Here is a 13,257-nt window from a genome sequence, read left to right on the forward strand (position 1 = left end):
GGGGGGGGGGCTTGCTGCTGGGGCTTCTCCACTGGAGGTCTCTGCTGCAGGGCTGAGGTCTGGGGTCCTGAGTGGGGGGGCTGACACCGCTCCTGCCTGCCTGCCCCCAGTGCCATCTCCACCGTCCTGTGCACCTGGCTGGACACCTACCATCAGCACTTCAACGAGCCTCCGGACTTCCGGTGCCTGAAGCAGCTGGTGGAGTACCTGCAGCTGCGCTTGCCTGGCTCAGACCTGGAGCACCGTGCGCTCCTTCTCCTGGCCCAGCTGCAGGACCCAGTTCCTGTGGGGGCCGAGTCTAAGGGTGAGGAAGCCTGGGACGGGGACAGCAGGACACACGAGGAAGGTCTGTGGTGAGCCTTCTGCCTGAATTGGGCAGGCACCGGCAGCACTGTGGACCCCTCGGATGTGCAGCTGTGTCTGAATGGCTCAGACCCGGCTGTGAGGTTGGGTACCTGTTCCTGTGCAGCCCTGTCGTCACTTCCGGAGGAGGAATCAGCTGGGTCAGAGTCTCCGGAGCTGCAGTCAGACCCAGAACTGTCGGCACCAGCAAAGCCACCCAGGCCTTCCTCTGTGGCCACAACACTCAGGGTGAGCAGAGAAGCCCACTTCTGGGTGGCAGAGATGCTCCCGCTGAGGGGTTCAGAGTGGCTGGGTTATCAGGGTGGGCCAGGCCGAGCTCCCTGCAGGCATCTGCTAGCCAGACCTGCTTTTCCTGCCTCAGAGCCTGTGCCCCTGTCCAAATCCAGGCTCTCCCACTGCACTGAACGCCGTGTGAGCAGGGCACACCGCTGATCCCTGAGGCCTCCACTCCCCTCTGGATGGCTCCTCTGCCTCCCCACGCTGGCCGTGGAGACGCAGCCCAGACAGGCTTGGCAGGCCTGGCCCAATGAGGGGAGCAAAAAGCACTGCTCCGGACGCCTCCAGTCCTCTCCCAAGGCCTCCGTGGCCTCAGCACCGCCAGGCACTGGATCCACAGACCACACCCGATGAAGCCCCCCCCCGGTGCTCGCAAACACGCATGTGAACGTGGGAGCAGACCCGGGGAGGCCCAGGAGGCCTAGATCCGTGCGCAGACACTAGCCAGGGAAGACGCCCCTATCCTCTCCTGCTGCGGCGTTGCCCTGCGTCACTCCTGTGTAGGTGTCGCTGGTGGTTGGGGAGCAACACTCAGCACGTCCGTGAGGCCTGACTCCCGGGCTCAGCCGGCCCCGACACCCCAAGCCCTCCTAGAGCTGTGCAGCAGCACGATGAAGCTGCACCCTGGCCTGGGCTCCACCTGGCCAAGGCCAAGCAGCACCTGGGTCACCTCTTCTGCACCTCTGTCCCCCAGGTGTATGATAGGTGTCACACCAGCTCTGGCCAGGTTCCAGGTAATGCAGCTCAGGACAAGGAGGCCAGGGTGTGCTGCAGGAGGCACCCAGGGACCTCTGACAGTGACTGCCCATGGCGCCAGCCCCCCACATGCACCTTGCACCCTAACAGCCCAGACTCATGCAGCAGAGCTTCTAGAAGTCCAGAGCTGGCTGTCACCCTGGGGTGCGTAGGGTCACTGATGGCTGATGGCTTTGCCCCCCCAGGTTCAGCCGCTCTACAACCAGCAGGTGGGCGACTCCTGCATCATCAGGGTCAGCATGGAGGAGGCCAACGGGAACATGTACAAGAGTGTTTTGGTGAATAGGCGGCAGGGGCTTCCCCTGGGGCCTCACCCAGCCAGGGCCCACATACCCCTGGGCACCATGTGCATCTCCCCTCCTGCAGCGGACAGGAAGAGAGGAGAGTGGCCAGCATTCAGGGCCTGAGCCCAGCAGGACTTGGGCCACAGGCTGGAGATAGGCAAGGAGAGACCAGGGGTGAGGAGCCATTTGCAGTGGCCCCACCCCATCCACACTGGACAGGCAGCACCATCTGTGCTCCAGTCCTCAGGGTCCGGGCATCCAGGGGTGCAGCCTGGTGCTGCCACGGTTCTAGCCCCTCCTTCAGGGTCAGACCAGGGCCTGTCTCTTCCCAGCCTCACAAATCTGGATGCCTGAGGGCGAGCAGCTCCCCACGTAGTGTGGGAGGGGAGGGCCGGGCCGGCTGCTAAGCAATGGGGCTGAGGATGAGTTGGGTGGGGCCCTGCTCCTTCTAGGGAGGCTGCCCTCAGGGTGCAGGAGGAGGTGAAGAAGCCCCCCAGAACTAGCTCAGTGCCCAGGTGCCATGGAGGGGCCCTTGCCCTGCCCTCTGGGGAGCCTCAAGAGAGCCGCTCTGAAGGGTGCGTGCACCTTCATGCAGGTGACCTGCAATGACCGGACTCCCACCATCATTCAGAAGGCCATGGACAAGCACTTCATAGACGATGACCCCCAGTACTATGAGCTTCTGCAGATTGTTTCTGACAGTGAGAGTAAGTCAGAGTGTGGCCAGGACGATGATGGAGGGACAGAGCTAGCACTGACCCCAGCCACAAGCCTGGGGACCAAGCCAGTGGGGAGACAGTGGGCACCATGTCTGCCAGGACAGCCCCAAAAGCCCTGTCAGTCCATTGCTCTCCTAGGAGTCCCTGGTCCACTCTGCTCTGGGTCCTTTACTGGGTGTGAGGGGCTAGGGAAGAGCAAAGGCGTGTCCCATGGGGCAGGGTGGCCACAGGGTCCCTGGAAGGGGTGGATGAATGCTTTCTAAGGGGAAAATGTGTTTTTGAAAGAACTGGCTCACAGCAGGGTCCCCCATTAGCACTGCTGACCTCCCCTCTGCCCAACCCACAGGGATGAAGATCCCTGAAGGCAGCAACATCTTCTACACTATGAAGTCCAACAGCCCGTACAATTTCATCCTGAAACAGCAGACCTTCCTCAGTTGGCTGGATGTCAGTCCTAGAGCCTTGTCCACTCTCCGTCGCTGGAAGAAGAGAGGACTGAAGGCCTTTTAAAGCCACTGAAGTGGGATTCTGCTGGCCAGTGGCTGGGCTAGAGAGGCCTGGGCTGCTCAGGTTACCATCTGCCCACCTGCCAGCCAGGCCACCCCAAACTCCAGTCTCACCCTGAACCTCCCACCCTGAATTAGCACCTGTGACTTCACAGGCTCACCATTGTCTCCCATGCTAGGATCTTAAAATATTTTATTTTCTATTGTGTGAAACCCGCAGTCTTGATTTGTGACACAAATCTGAAACTACTAAGGCAGCTGTGGACACAGAAAACCCAGATGTTCTTTCCCTTCAGGGTCCCCAAAACATAACATTGCTTCCCTTGATCTCCAGCCTAAGCAGACAACAATTCCTAGAAAAAGAAAGACAGAAAAAAGACATACTGTCTCCTGAAAAATGAACTCCATCTCTCCTCTCATTTTCCAAAATTTTTTTCTATGTCAGAAGAAGTCTGCAGTCAAAACTCTTACTTGGGATCGGAATTTTCTCTTAGCCAGGCAGTGAGGAGTCTAGTTCTCCACCTCCTGGGCTGGGACAGTTTCACGCAGTTCAAACTCACTGAACAGCACAAGTGCTCCCCGTAAGGCATCTTCTGGGCTGGAGACAAAATGAGGAGAAAAGAGGGAAATGAAGGATTCCTGATCTGGAGGGCGGGAGACCTGTGTGAGGGCAATATTCCTATGGAATTAATCCATCAGTGAGATCGCATCTCCCACCACAGACCCTTCAGTGACCTTCACACCAGCAATTAATTTTCTCTGTGCATATGTAACCAGGGACAAGGCTGGGGGAGCCCAGGGGTGCAATGGAGTTTGATGTGGTAGGAAATTCCCTTAGCCAGAAACAAAACAAGAAGATCTTTCTGGGGCTGCTTGATCTCCAGAATGTGTCCTCCTGTCAGCCGCCCCAAATGCCAAAAGAGTGTTGCACGGCTGGTCTGTGACCAGAAGCACAGAAGCCTTGCTTTAATTAATGATGGCAGATCTTTCTGAGTGTTCCCATCCCAGGGTTCACTGATCATCCCCATGCAAATCTGGGCACCACCCACAGAATCGCATGTTTGCTGCCATCTGGCCAGCTGACCTTGCTTGCACCTTCTTCCACCCACCCCCACCCGCCCACAGAACCCGTGTCCCCTCCTTCCCTGTGCACAGCAGGGGCCTTTGTTTAGGGTGTGTTCCCTCCAAGGGCACTGGATCTGGTGTCCATGGCTGCGTTCTGCTCAACAGCCCCCACGGGCCTGGCTGGAGTCCAGAGGCAGCTGTGAGGGTGCAGGGAGGGGACAATGAGAGAGGCTAGTGCCACCTGCCCATATCACCTTCCCCTACTTCTGCCCCGCAGCCAGCCTCATTGCGGTCATGCTCAGGCAGCCCTCTGCACCCTGCCAGCCACCCCTGGGTGCCCGAGCACTGGGCTGCCCCTCCCCAAGGGACATACTTTAGATCCTGGGGACAGCCGGGCAGGGCAGAGGTGGGAAGAGCAGCCAAGTGTGCAGCCTCTGTCCTGCAGCTGGAGAAGGGAAGGGAAGGGAAAGAGGTGGGAGGGGAAGGGAGGGGAAGGAAGGGCGCCTCCTGAGGGCCTTTCTCTTTGGCTCAGGACGCTAACCACCCCTAGCTTTGTCCCGGATGTAGCCGGCCAGTGCTCCTCCTGCTTCCAGAGAGCCGCTCAGGACCCTCCAGTCCCAAACTTCACCGGGGGGGGGGCGACCTGGGCGTGTTTCCTCCCTTGCCTGCAGCTACCCCGCTCTGTCCTTACGTGATGGCACACAAGATTCGGTCTCCAGCTTGCACAGTCTCCCCTCGTCGGAATCCTCGGGACCAGGACCCGGACTGCATCTACCACAGGACAGGTGTCCACCGCGTCACCAAGTGAAACAGCCGCGCCTCCTCGGGGTTAGGGCCCCGAGATTGCTCCAGGGCTGTGGCCTTCCTGCTGCCTCCAGCTGCGGAGATGTTCACTCGGGGTGTCCGGCAAGGCTGACTTGCTCACGTGAACCCCAGACGAGCCTGTGTTGGGGACACCTCGGGACAGCACTCAGCCCCCGGTTCGATGCCATTTGTACTCATTGTTGAGATGTTCAAGAGTCAGTGGCTGGAAAAGTAGTTCACTCACTTTTGTTTCTTCCACTTACCGTGAATGTCTTCCCTTCTCTGCAGTCTTTTCGAACTCGGGTCCTTGCGCTTGCGAGGCAGGCAGCGGAACCCCTGAGCCAAATCCCCGGCCCTCCCTAAAGTCTTCACAGCATCGTCCTGAGAGATGTGGCCAACCTGGCGCCTCCGTCACCAGCGTCCCCGCAGGTGGTGTCCACTCAGGGAGACTTGCAGGCCTGGGGCGACCCTGGGGTAGGTCACCAAAATCTGCTTGGGCCCTAGCCCCAGCCTCAGCCTCTGCCTCTTCCTTCCACCTGCAGGTGCCCAACTGTTACTCTGCGTCAGACCCTACTGTTCTCCCACATTGCACCCTCCGGCCCCCACGCCCTTACTTCTGTCTGGCTAAGGGCACCTTCGCTAAGGCCACTTCCAGATTTGGCCAGCAGGGGACGCTGCAGCCCACCCACCTAGCCAAGGACCGCTGGGCTGGCCACAAGGTGGAACAGGGGAGAGAAGTCCTGGAGAACTCAGCCCTTTCTACAGCACCTTTCAGGCTTCCCAGGCTAGAGGAGAGGACAGGGAGCGTGCGTGAAGACCAGTTTCTACACATTGCACCTTTTGAACCCTCCGTTATTGTTGGTGGGACTATAAACTACCACAACCATTAAGGAAATCAACATGGAGATTTCTCGAAGAAATTAGAAATCCCACACAACCTAGCGATCTCCTTGCTAGGTATCTTCCCCAAAGAGCTTAAGTCATCATACTGCAGTGATGCATGCCAGTGCCACACGACCCATCACAGCTAAATCCTGGAAGCAGCCGATATCCCCGTCAGCAAATGACTGGGTACTCAGCTACAAAAATGAAAAATTTGAGGCATTTGTAGGAAAATGGATGCACTTGGAAAATTTGATGCTGAGTGAAATAAACCAGATTCACAAGCTTAAATGTCATCTGGTGTCTCTCATTTGAGTGAGGCAAAGTACAGAGACAGAGAATGATGAAGGATGCATGGAAGGAGACAAGAGGATGGATTTCTTGCACTTGGGAAATGGACCAAGGGGACAAGGGTGAAGGATGAGGAGGAGGGGGTGGGGAAATAAGTAGAAAAAAGACGTGCCCTGTACAGGAGCCTGATGACCTCAATTAATGTGAACTCTATGTGCCACAACTAGAGCTAAGATTAATAATATCAACAAAAATAGAAAAGAGGACATGGGGATTAGACTGGCAGGGAGGGGTGGGGAAGGGAAATAAAAAAGGAAACAAGCTGTAGTGTGTACATGACAATTGTAAACTGTATAAACTGCAAACGTGGTACCAGTAAAATAAAATAGAATAAAATTTAAAAGCAAACCTTGCACATTTAGATTTATTTTAATATCTATTTGAAACAATGTAACCAACCTATTAAAACCATGGTTTCTGAGTCACTCAGAATGACGCTAAAGATTTTTTTTTTTTTTGTACAAGGAATGCAACAAGGAGCACTGTACCACTGATCTAAATCCCCAGCACTTTTTATTGTTTATTTTGAGACGGTGTAGCCAAGTTGCCCAAAAGGGCTTGAACTCGCAATCTTCCTGCCACAGCCTCCCTCAGTGCTGGGAACAGGGACCTCTGCCACCTCACCCAGGTTAGCATGGGATTCTTTAAAGACACACTGAGGATGAATATTAAGTAAGGATGAACACAGCACAGGTCCTGGACACAGTACTGACACAGGTACTGGAAGTGAGAGGACCATCTCAGGGTCCAGTTACACTGGGGAGCTGCCGAGTGAGGACACGCTCCAGCCCAGGTGCCGGGCCCAAGGGCCAGACGTGGGGTGGATCCGATTTACGGTCACATTTGGGGATGGACAGTCAGACTGGAGGGACCCAGTGGGGGGCCGCTCTCACCGGGGGCGGGGGACAGAGCAGGTGAGCAGAGCGCCCCGCTGGCAGGAGGGGAGCAAAGCAGGAGCCCTGCCCTGCGTCACCGTTTGGTGGGCACTGTGTCACTTAATCCTCCCTGCCTGGACACAGGCGGGCGTCCAGGCTGGGGACCTCGTTCGTGGCCTGTGCACTTGCCTGTAGCAGAGTGGGCATTGCTTTTTATACTGTCTCAATTTTTTAAATGCTTATTAAATTATTTTTCTATTTTTATTAGTGCCTGTTAACATGATGGATGTATTTGGGGAGGTCGGTACATGCAAGGGAGCACACCCGTTAATTTCCTTCTTATCTTAGTTTTTGGTTTATGTTTGCAGTTCACAAAAGAGTTGGTGCGCATCCCAATTTTAATGTCCTTTTCCTGCCCCACCTCCATCTCTTCCGAGCTGGGTTTCTCTGCTGGGCGCTGGGGAAAGCAGATCCCCCAAAGCTGTCCCCCATCTTCAAGTCCTCCTGCTTGAAACCTTTCCCACTTCTAAGGTCTTCATTCAGGTCAGCGTTTCTCAAACCTCTTCTATATTATCCCCCACCCCACTCCGCCCCAAAGCAACTTTAGATCTTTTTCCCTATTTCCTTTTTCCTCCCAGTGAAATTTTAGTAGCAGAGATATTCTGCAGATCCCTTAGGGTTTGTGGCTGTGGGGTGGCAGGAGCTGACTGAACACAGAAGCCTTTCTTCTGACCGCAGACTGGTGTGGGTCCAGGCTGAGCATGGACTGGGGACGGAGGGGACAGTGCCAGCCTTTGTCTTCACCTCCGAATCCAGGCGTCAGCTCCAGGTCCTGGGCAAGGCAGATGCCCATGGAGGCTGCTGAGAGAGGAATCTGGGTTCCCACTGGCTTCCCCCATACTCAGAAATAAACAAATAAAATAAAATAAAAAACAGTGCTTAAGTTCTGACAGCTCTAGCTACCCTCCCAATATGCATTTATTGTCAAGCAAAGGAAAAAGGCCTTTCTTTATTCTTGGCTCAAGGAACTTTGTAGACTCCATCAAAGGAATTCTGCCAGAGGCCAGCTGTCTGGACTGTGCCCAAGCCGGCCCTCAGGAATCCCAGACCTGATAGCCCCGCAGATCACAGATGCCAGCTGACTGATCACGACCTCCTGCGTCTCACTGCTGTCGAGGCACAGATGGGCGGGAGAGCCAGGAATGCAGCCAGAACCCAGGCTCAGGCTGGGCTGGACCAGATCAGGCCCAGCATCAGCAGAGGAGGCGGAGGGGTGAGGCAGGGTCCACAGTGGCACCCTCTAAAGCTGCATGAGGTAGTGAGAACTCAGGCTCTGGAGGACCTGGGTTGGAATCCCAACTCTGCTGCGTGACCTTGGACAAACTACTCAGCCTCTGCGATCTCATACGCAAATCAGGGCTGTCACACTCACAGATGGAGAGGCTTGAATGCAGTAGCAAATCAACCATGCAATAAAAATAACTAGGCTTCCAACACCCTGGAGACTGCTCCGTGGGCTCCCTCCAGCCCTGCCCTTCCCTTCCCTCTTTCTCCTTCCTTCCCTTCTACCCCTTCTCCCCTTGTTCACCTCTCGACTGCAGTCTATTTAGGATCCAGGTGACTCTGTCCCCAACTTCTTCTGTAACTGGTGTCCCCACCTCTCCAAGACTCCTCCACTGCATGACTGCACCCTTTGCCAGACAGGGTCGCCCCTCAGGTGTGGGCAGGAGGGATTTCCAGTCTTCCCTCCTCCTGTCGCCCACTAGGCCACGCGAGAGCCCTCTGCGTGAAGGTCACTTCCTCACAGCCCACAGAGCTGTTTGTACTCTGCAGGACAGGCCTGAGGAGCCACAACACGACAGACCTGCGCCTGAGGTGAGGCAGACAGGCAGGAGGGACACTGAGCTCTGCAGAGCAGGAGGGGACACTGAGATCCAAAGTCTCACAGGAAGTCCATGGAATGTGGGTTCAGCCCCCAGCACCCAAACTGCTCTGGACCCCTTTACAGGGAGTTTCTCCTGGTCATCCACCAGCTATGGCCATCGGAGTGGGCCCTGTCTGGGCACAGAATGATCTGTGCCTCTGCAACCTGCCAAGACCCCTGTCTGGAGGGCATATAGCTGGATTGGGGTTTTAATAATCCTTTTAGATACTCTACCCATTTTACTGGATAACTTAGTCTTTTAAAATTTGTTTATCTTTTTCTGGAGTGTGCTGTGGATGGAACCCAGGTCCTGCGCATGCTAGGCAAGTGCTCCCTCACTGAGCTATATCCCCATTTACAGTTAATGCAAACATTTAAGGCAATTATCAATATGTATAAAGACTTCCAACTGCTGTTATGCTAATCATCATTTCACTACTTGTTGGAGCCTTGCTCATTTGTTTTGTGTTGTGATATAATGGTGACCTTTGATATCTTTCTTTATCTTTTATGTATCCACCACAAGCTTGTTTCTTTTGATTACCATGAGGGTTAGATAACATGTACTATAGTCGTGGGCCTGTTTTAAGACGATAACAACAAAAATCACATACAAAGTTTTTACAGTTTTGTTCTTGCCTCCACTTTTTATGCTCTGATGTCAAAATATACATTGGAACAAGATTCTAGAGTGTGAGTTTTGACCTATACTTTGGCTGCCTTATTTTCTTAACTCTCTTTTAGATGCCTCAGACTGAGAACTAAGACTCGTGGATGAAAGCAACTGCTCTGTTGGGAGAACAGAGTTGAGAGCCCAAGCACAGTGGGGCCAAGCAGTTGGGTTGTGGGAAAGAGTTTCCTTTCACTGGATGTCCCGTTTGGTCCCATATGATGCTATCTCCTGCTCTGATGAGGAATCTTTCCTTTGGGACTGCAGGTATTCTGGGCAAGTAATTCATAATTGTGTTTATCAAAAGGATGTGTACAGGCAGGCGTGGTGGTCCTCACCCATAATCCCAGCACTCTGAAGCAGGTGGATCACAAGTTTGGGCTCAGCCTGGGGAGCCTACTGACTTGGTGAGACCCTGTCTCAAACATAAGAAAATAAAATGGTTAGGGGATGTAGGTTCGTGTGAAGACTCTGGATTTAGTTCTCAGTACTGCTAAAAAAGGTACTTGTGTGCCTCTTAGGTAAGACCTGTGTCTACATGTCTATTTCAGATAAAGTACTTCTCTTTGAAAAATGGAACCAAGCTCGGAAGTAATTTGAAACATAAGAATTGATACTCTTAATTTTTTCCCCTCATGGATTATTTTGGCACGTTTTCTACTATATCATGTTGGAAACAGTCCTTTTTGAGAGCTTATCACTCTGACAGTATCTTACTTAATCCAGATTGGTGCAGAAAATATGCAGTCTAGTCGAAATTACTGTGAGCAGATACCATTGTATAGCTTATATTAATGCTCAGTATTATTTTAATGTGTACTCTAATTACTTGTTATATTCATAGACACAATATTCTTTATAATGTTTTGCTTAACTTTGTCTTAGAACTTCCTTTCATGAATATAAGCTACTTTCAGCTGGTATTTATCTAAAAATGTATGACCTTGCTAATTGATTAATGATTTGTACTAGCAGAATTTTTGTCTGCAAGCCATTTGTTTTCCTATTTTGGCTTCTCCACTATAAGCATGTTTCCCCTTTCTATTTATTTATACTTTGTATGGTTTCAAATTAAAATATTCCCTTATATTTGTTGCATATCACCATTCTGGAAGACAGCACTTGAGAACATTGGAGTGCCCTCTTACAGCCTAAAGAAGATGTTTTCAGACAGCTGTCAAAATAGTAGTTCAATCGACTGTATCCAAAACGCTGTTGTTTGGGGAACTGATGTATGAAAGCAGAAGTTGCTGCCCTGTGTATGGCATGGAGGAGATCCAAGTGTTACAGAATGTGATGTTTGTAACCGGAGAACGTAGTCCGGGTTCTGTTAAATAGAAAACTGAGACAGACCCCTGGAACAACCAGTAGTATTGTTTGAAGGAAAGGATTCAAATGCTAAGTGTAACTTGTGTTGTGGTTCCACAAAGGGTCATGTGGATCCCAAGTTATATGTTAGAAAGTTATATGTGGATTCCAAGGAGCAATTGAGTTCCGTGCTCCCCTTTGAAGACAATACACAAACAAGACTACCAAAGGCTCAGTTCTGTGAGAATGGCTATGTGGATCACATTAACTTTGGCATCAAATTACACGTATTAAATCAGTAAAGAAGATGGCTATAGGAAGATAAGAGAAACATGAAACAAGTGAAGAGAAAAGAAAACTATAATTTGGTTAGAGCTTATGAGCAGCTCTGTGTGGAAAGACACCAACAACAAGCTTTGCTAATTAGATTTTTAAACTTTACACTGCACAAGCCTACTATCTTATGAATTGCAGTGGTAGTAACTAATATTTTAGGTTCATTTGGAAGTGGACTGAATTGGTGCTAACTTACAGTGATATGGAACTTATAGGATTTTGTTTATTGAACAAAATCTTTCAACAAATAAATTTAACAGATATCTAAAGAATACTTCACTCAATAATGATAAAATACACGTTGTTTTTAGCAGCACATGAACCTTTCCCCAAAATAGACCATATACTAGCTAATAAGTCAGCCTTAAGTAAATGTAAAAGAATTGCATTATACCATGTATATTTTCACCTGGATAGATGAGAGTCAATGGAGAGAGTAAAAGAGATTAGCTCTGTTGGATACTCTATTCATTTCCCAGAACTAATTGCTGCTTGTTTTAAGGATCTTTTAAATTTTCTGTATTTTTTATTATATTTTATTTTTGCCATATAAATAAGCTTCATTTTTACGTCAATCTTCAATCACTTTTTGTCTTGTTTAGAAATACCTTTTGTAGTCAAAGATAATAATACTAAGTATACCTGCACTGGTAAGTTTTCTTCCGAAATGTGAATGATTTTATTCTTTATAAGCAAATATCGATCCACCTGAGAGGAACAGAGAGGTTGTGTTCTCATCCCACTGGTGCTGCCACCTGTGGAGATGCATCTGAAATAAGTAGCCAGGATTCTGTGGCCAAGTTTTCACCTCCGCCACTCCATGCTGTTGGGTTAGATCTTAGTCACCTCACAGTTTACTTCCTCACCTGTAAAGTAGTGACTATTGGTGAGATGAAATAGTGGTCTTATGCACTGAATATCCTTTTTTGTAACTTTTGCTGACAATATTTTCAGATGAATGTTGATAACCTATTTTGCTTTTGCTTTATTAATTGACAAATAATAATTAATAAGTGTACATCTTTATGGGCTACAATGTGATACTTTAGGGCATTTATACATTGTGGAATGATCACCTCAGGATATTTAGCTTTTCCTTCCTCTCAAGTGTGTTTCATTTCCTTATAGTAAAAATATTCAAAATCCTCTCTTCTAATTCTGTTTAGTTATACTGTATAGTAGACTCATATCAGGGAGAACTTGTTAATGTCTTAATTAAATTGACATTAAATAGCTTCATAAATTTAGTAATGCTCAATCCCAAAGTATTTGACTATTTAACTTTTATTATTTTTAATAGTTGTAATTTTTTTTTCATTTTGGTTGTGCAAATATCTAGTTAATTTGAACTAGTGATTTTTTTCTACTTACTTTTAGTAGCTATGGTGGGGGGTATTTTTACTTTTAGTACCTATCATAACAAGAATAACCTTTTAACTGAATTAAAAAATTTTTATATATACTCTTTTAGAAAAATAGTAAAAATATCCATCCATTTTATATTATTCACATGCAGTTGTATCACTAGGAATTTCATAGGAAGATTACTGATGGAAATTAAGATAAGACTTGCTCAGAAGACGTCATTGTCCACCTCATTCTTTCTCTTCCGTATGGATCAGGAAATGAGGTGGTGAATGCTAGGAACGCTGAGTCAAGCTGAGAAGACACAAATCTGTTTGATCTTGGGGCCTCCTGCCCTTCCGCTTTCTGCTAGCTTAGCTAAGTGGCTTGAGCCAGTTCATAGAGAGACAGAAAAGCTCATCCTTGTTTTCCTGCCTTGGAAAACTATTCACAGAATCTTCATTCATGGACCTTTGCCACAAACATGCAAACTCTTGGTGTGGTCCTGCGGCCACAGATCCCTGGATAGATTTTTGACGCTGAGAGAATCTAGGTGCTTCTGGGTCCCTCATTATCTCATTCTCTCTGGAGTCCTCTGTGTATGTGCTTCTCTCCTGGCTGACACAGCCCTTCTGGCAGGGCCTTGGCCACGATACCCACAGAACATAGGCCACTGCTGTGGATTACTGTCTTGAGAACTACATTTTCCCCTTTATTATTATTACTGCTTGAAAATAAATCTGGTGTTGTATTTGCTAAGGATTTGTAGTAATAATATTTTTTCTTAGTAGCAA

This window comes from Fukomys damarensis, unplaced genomic scaffold (assembly GCF_012274545.1).
Source record: "Fukomys damarensis isolate Sample0158 unplaced genomic scaffold, DMR_v1.0_HiC HiC_scaffold_19, whole genome shotgun sequence".
NCBI lineage: Eukaryota > Metazoa > Chordata > Mammalia > Rodentia > Bathyergidae > Fukomys > Fukomys damarensis.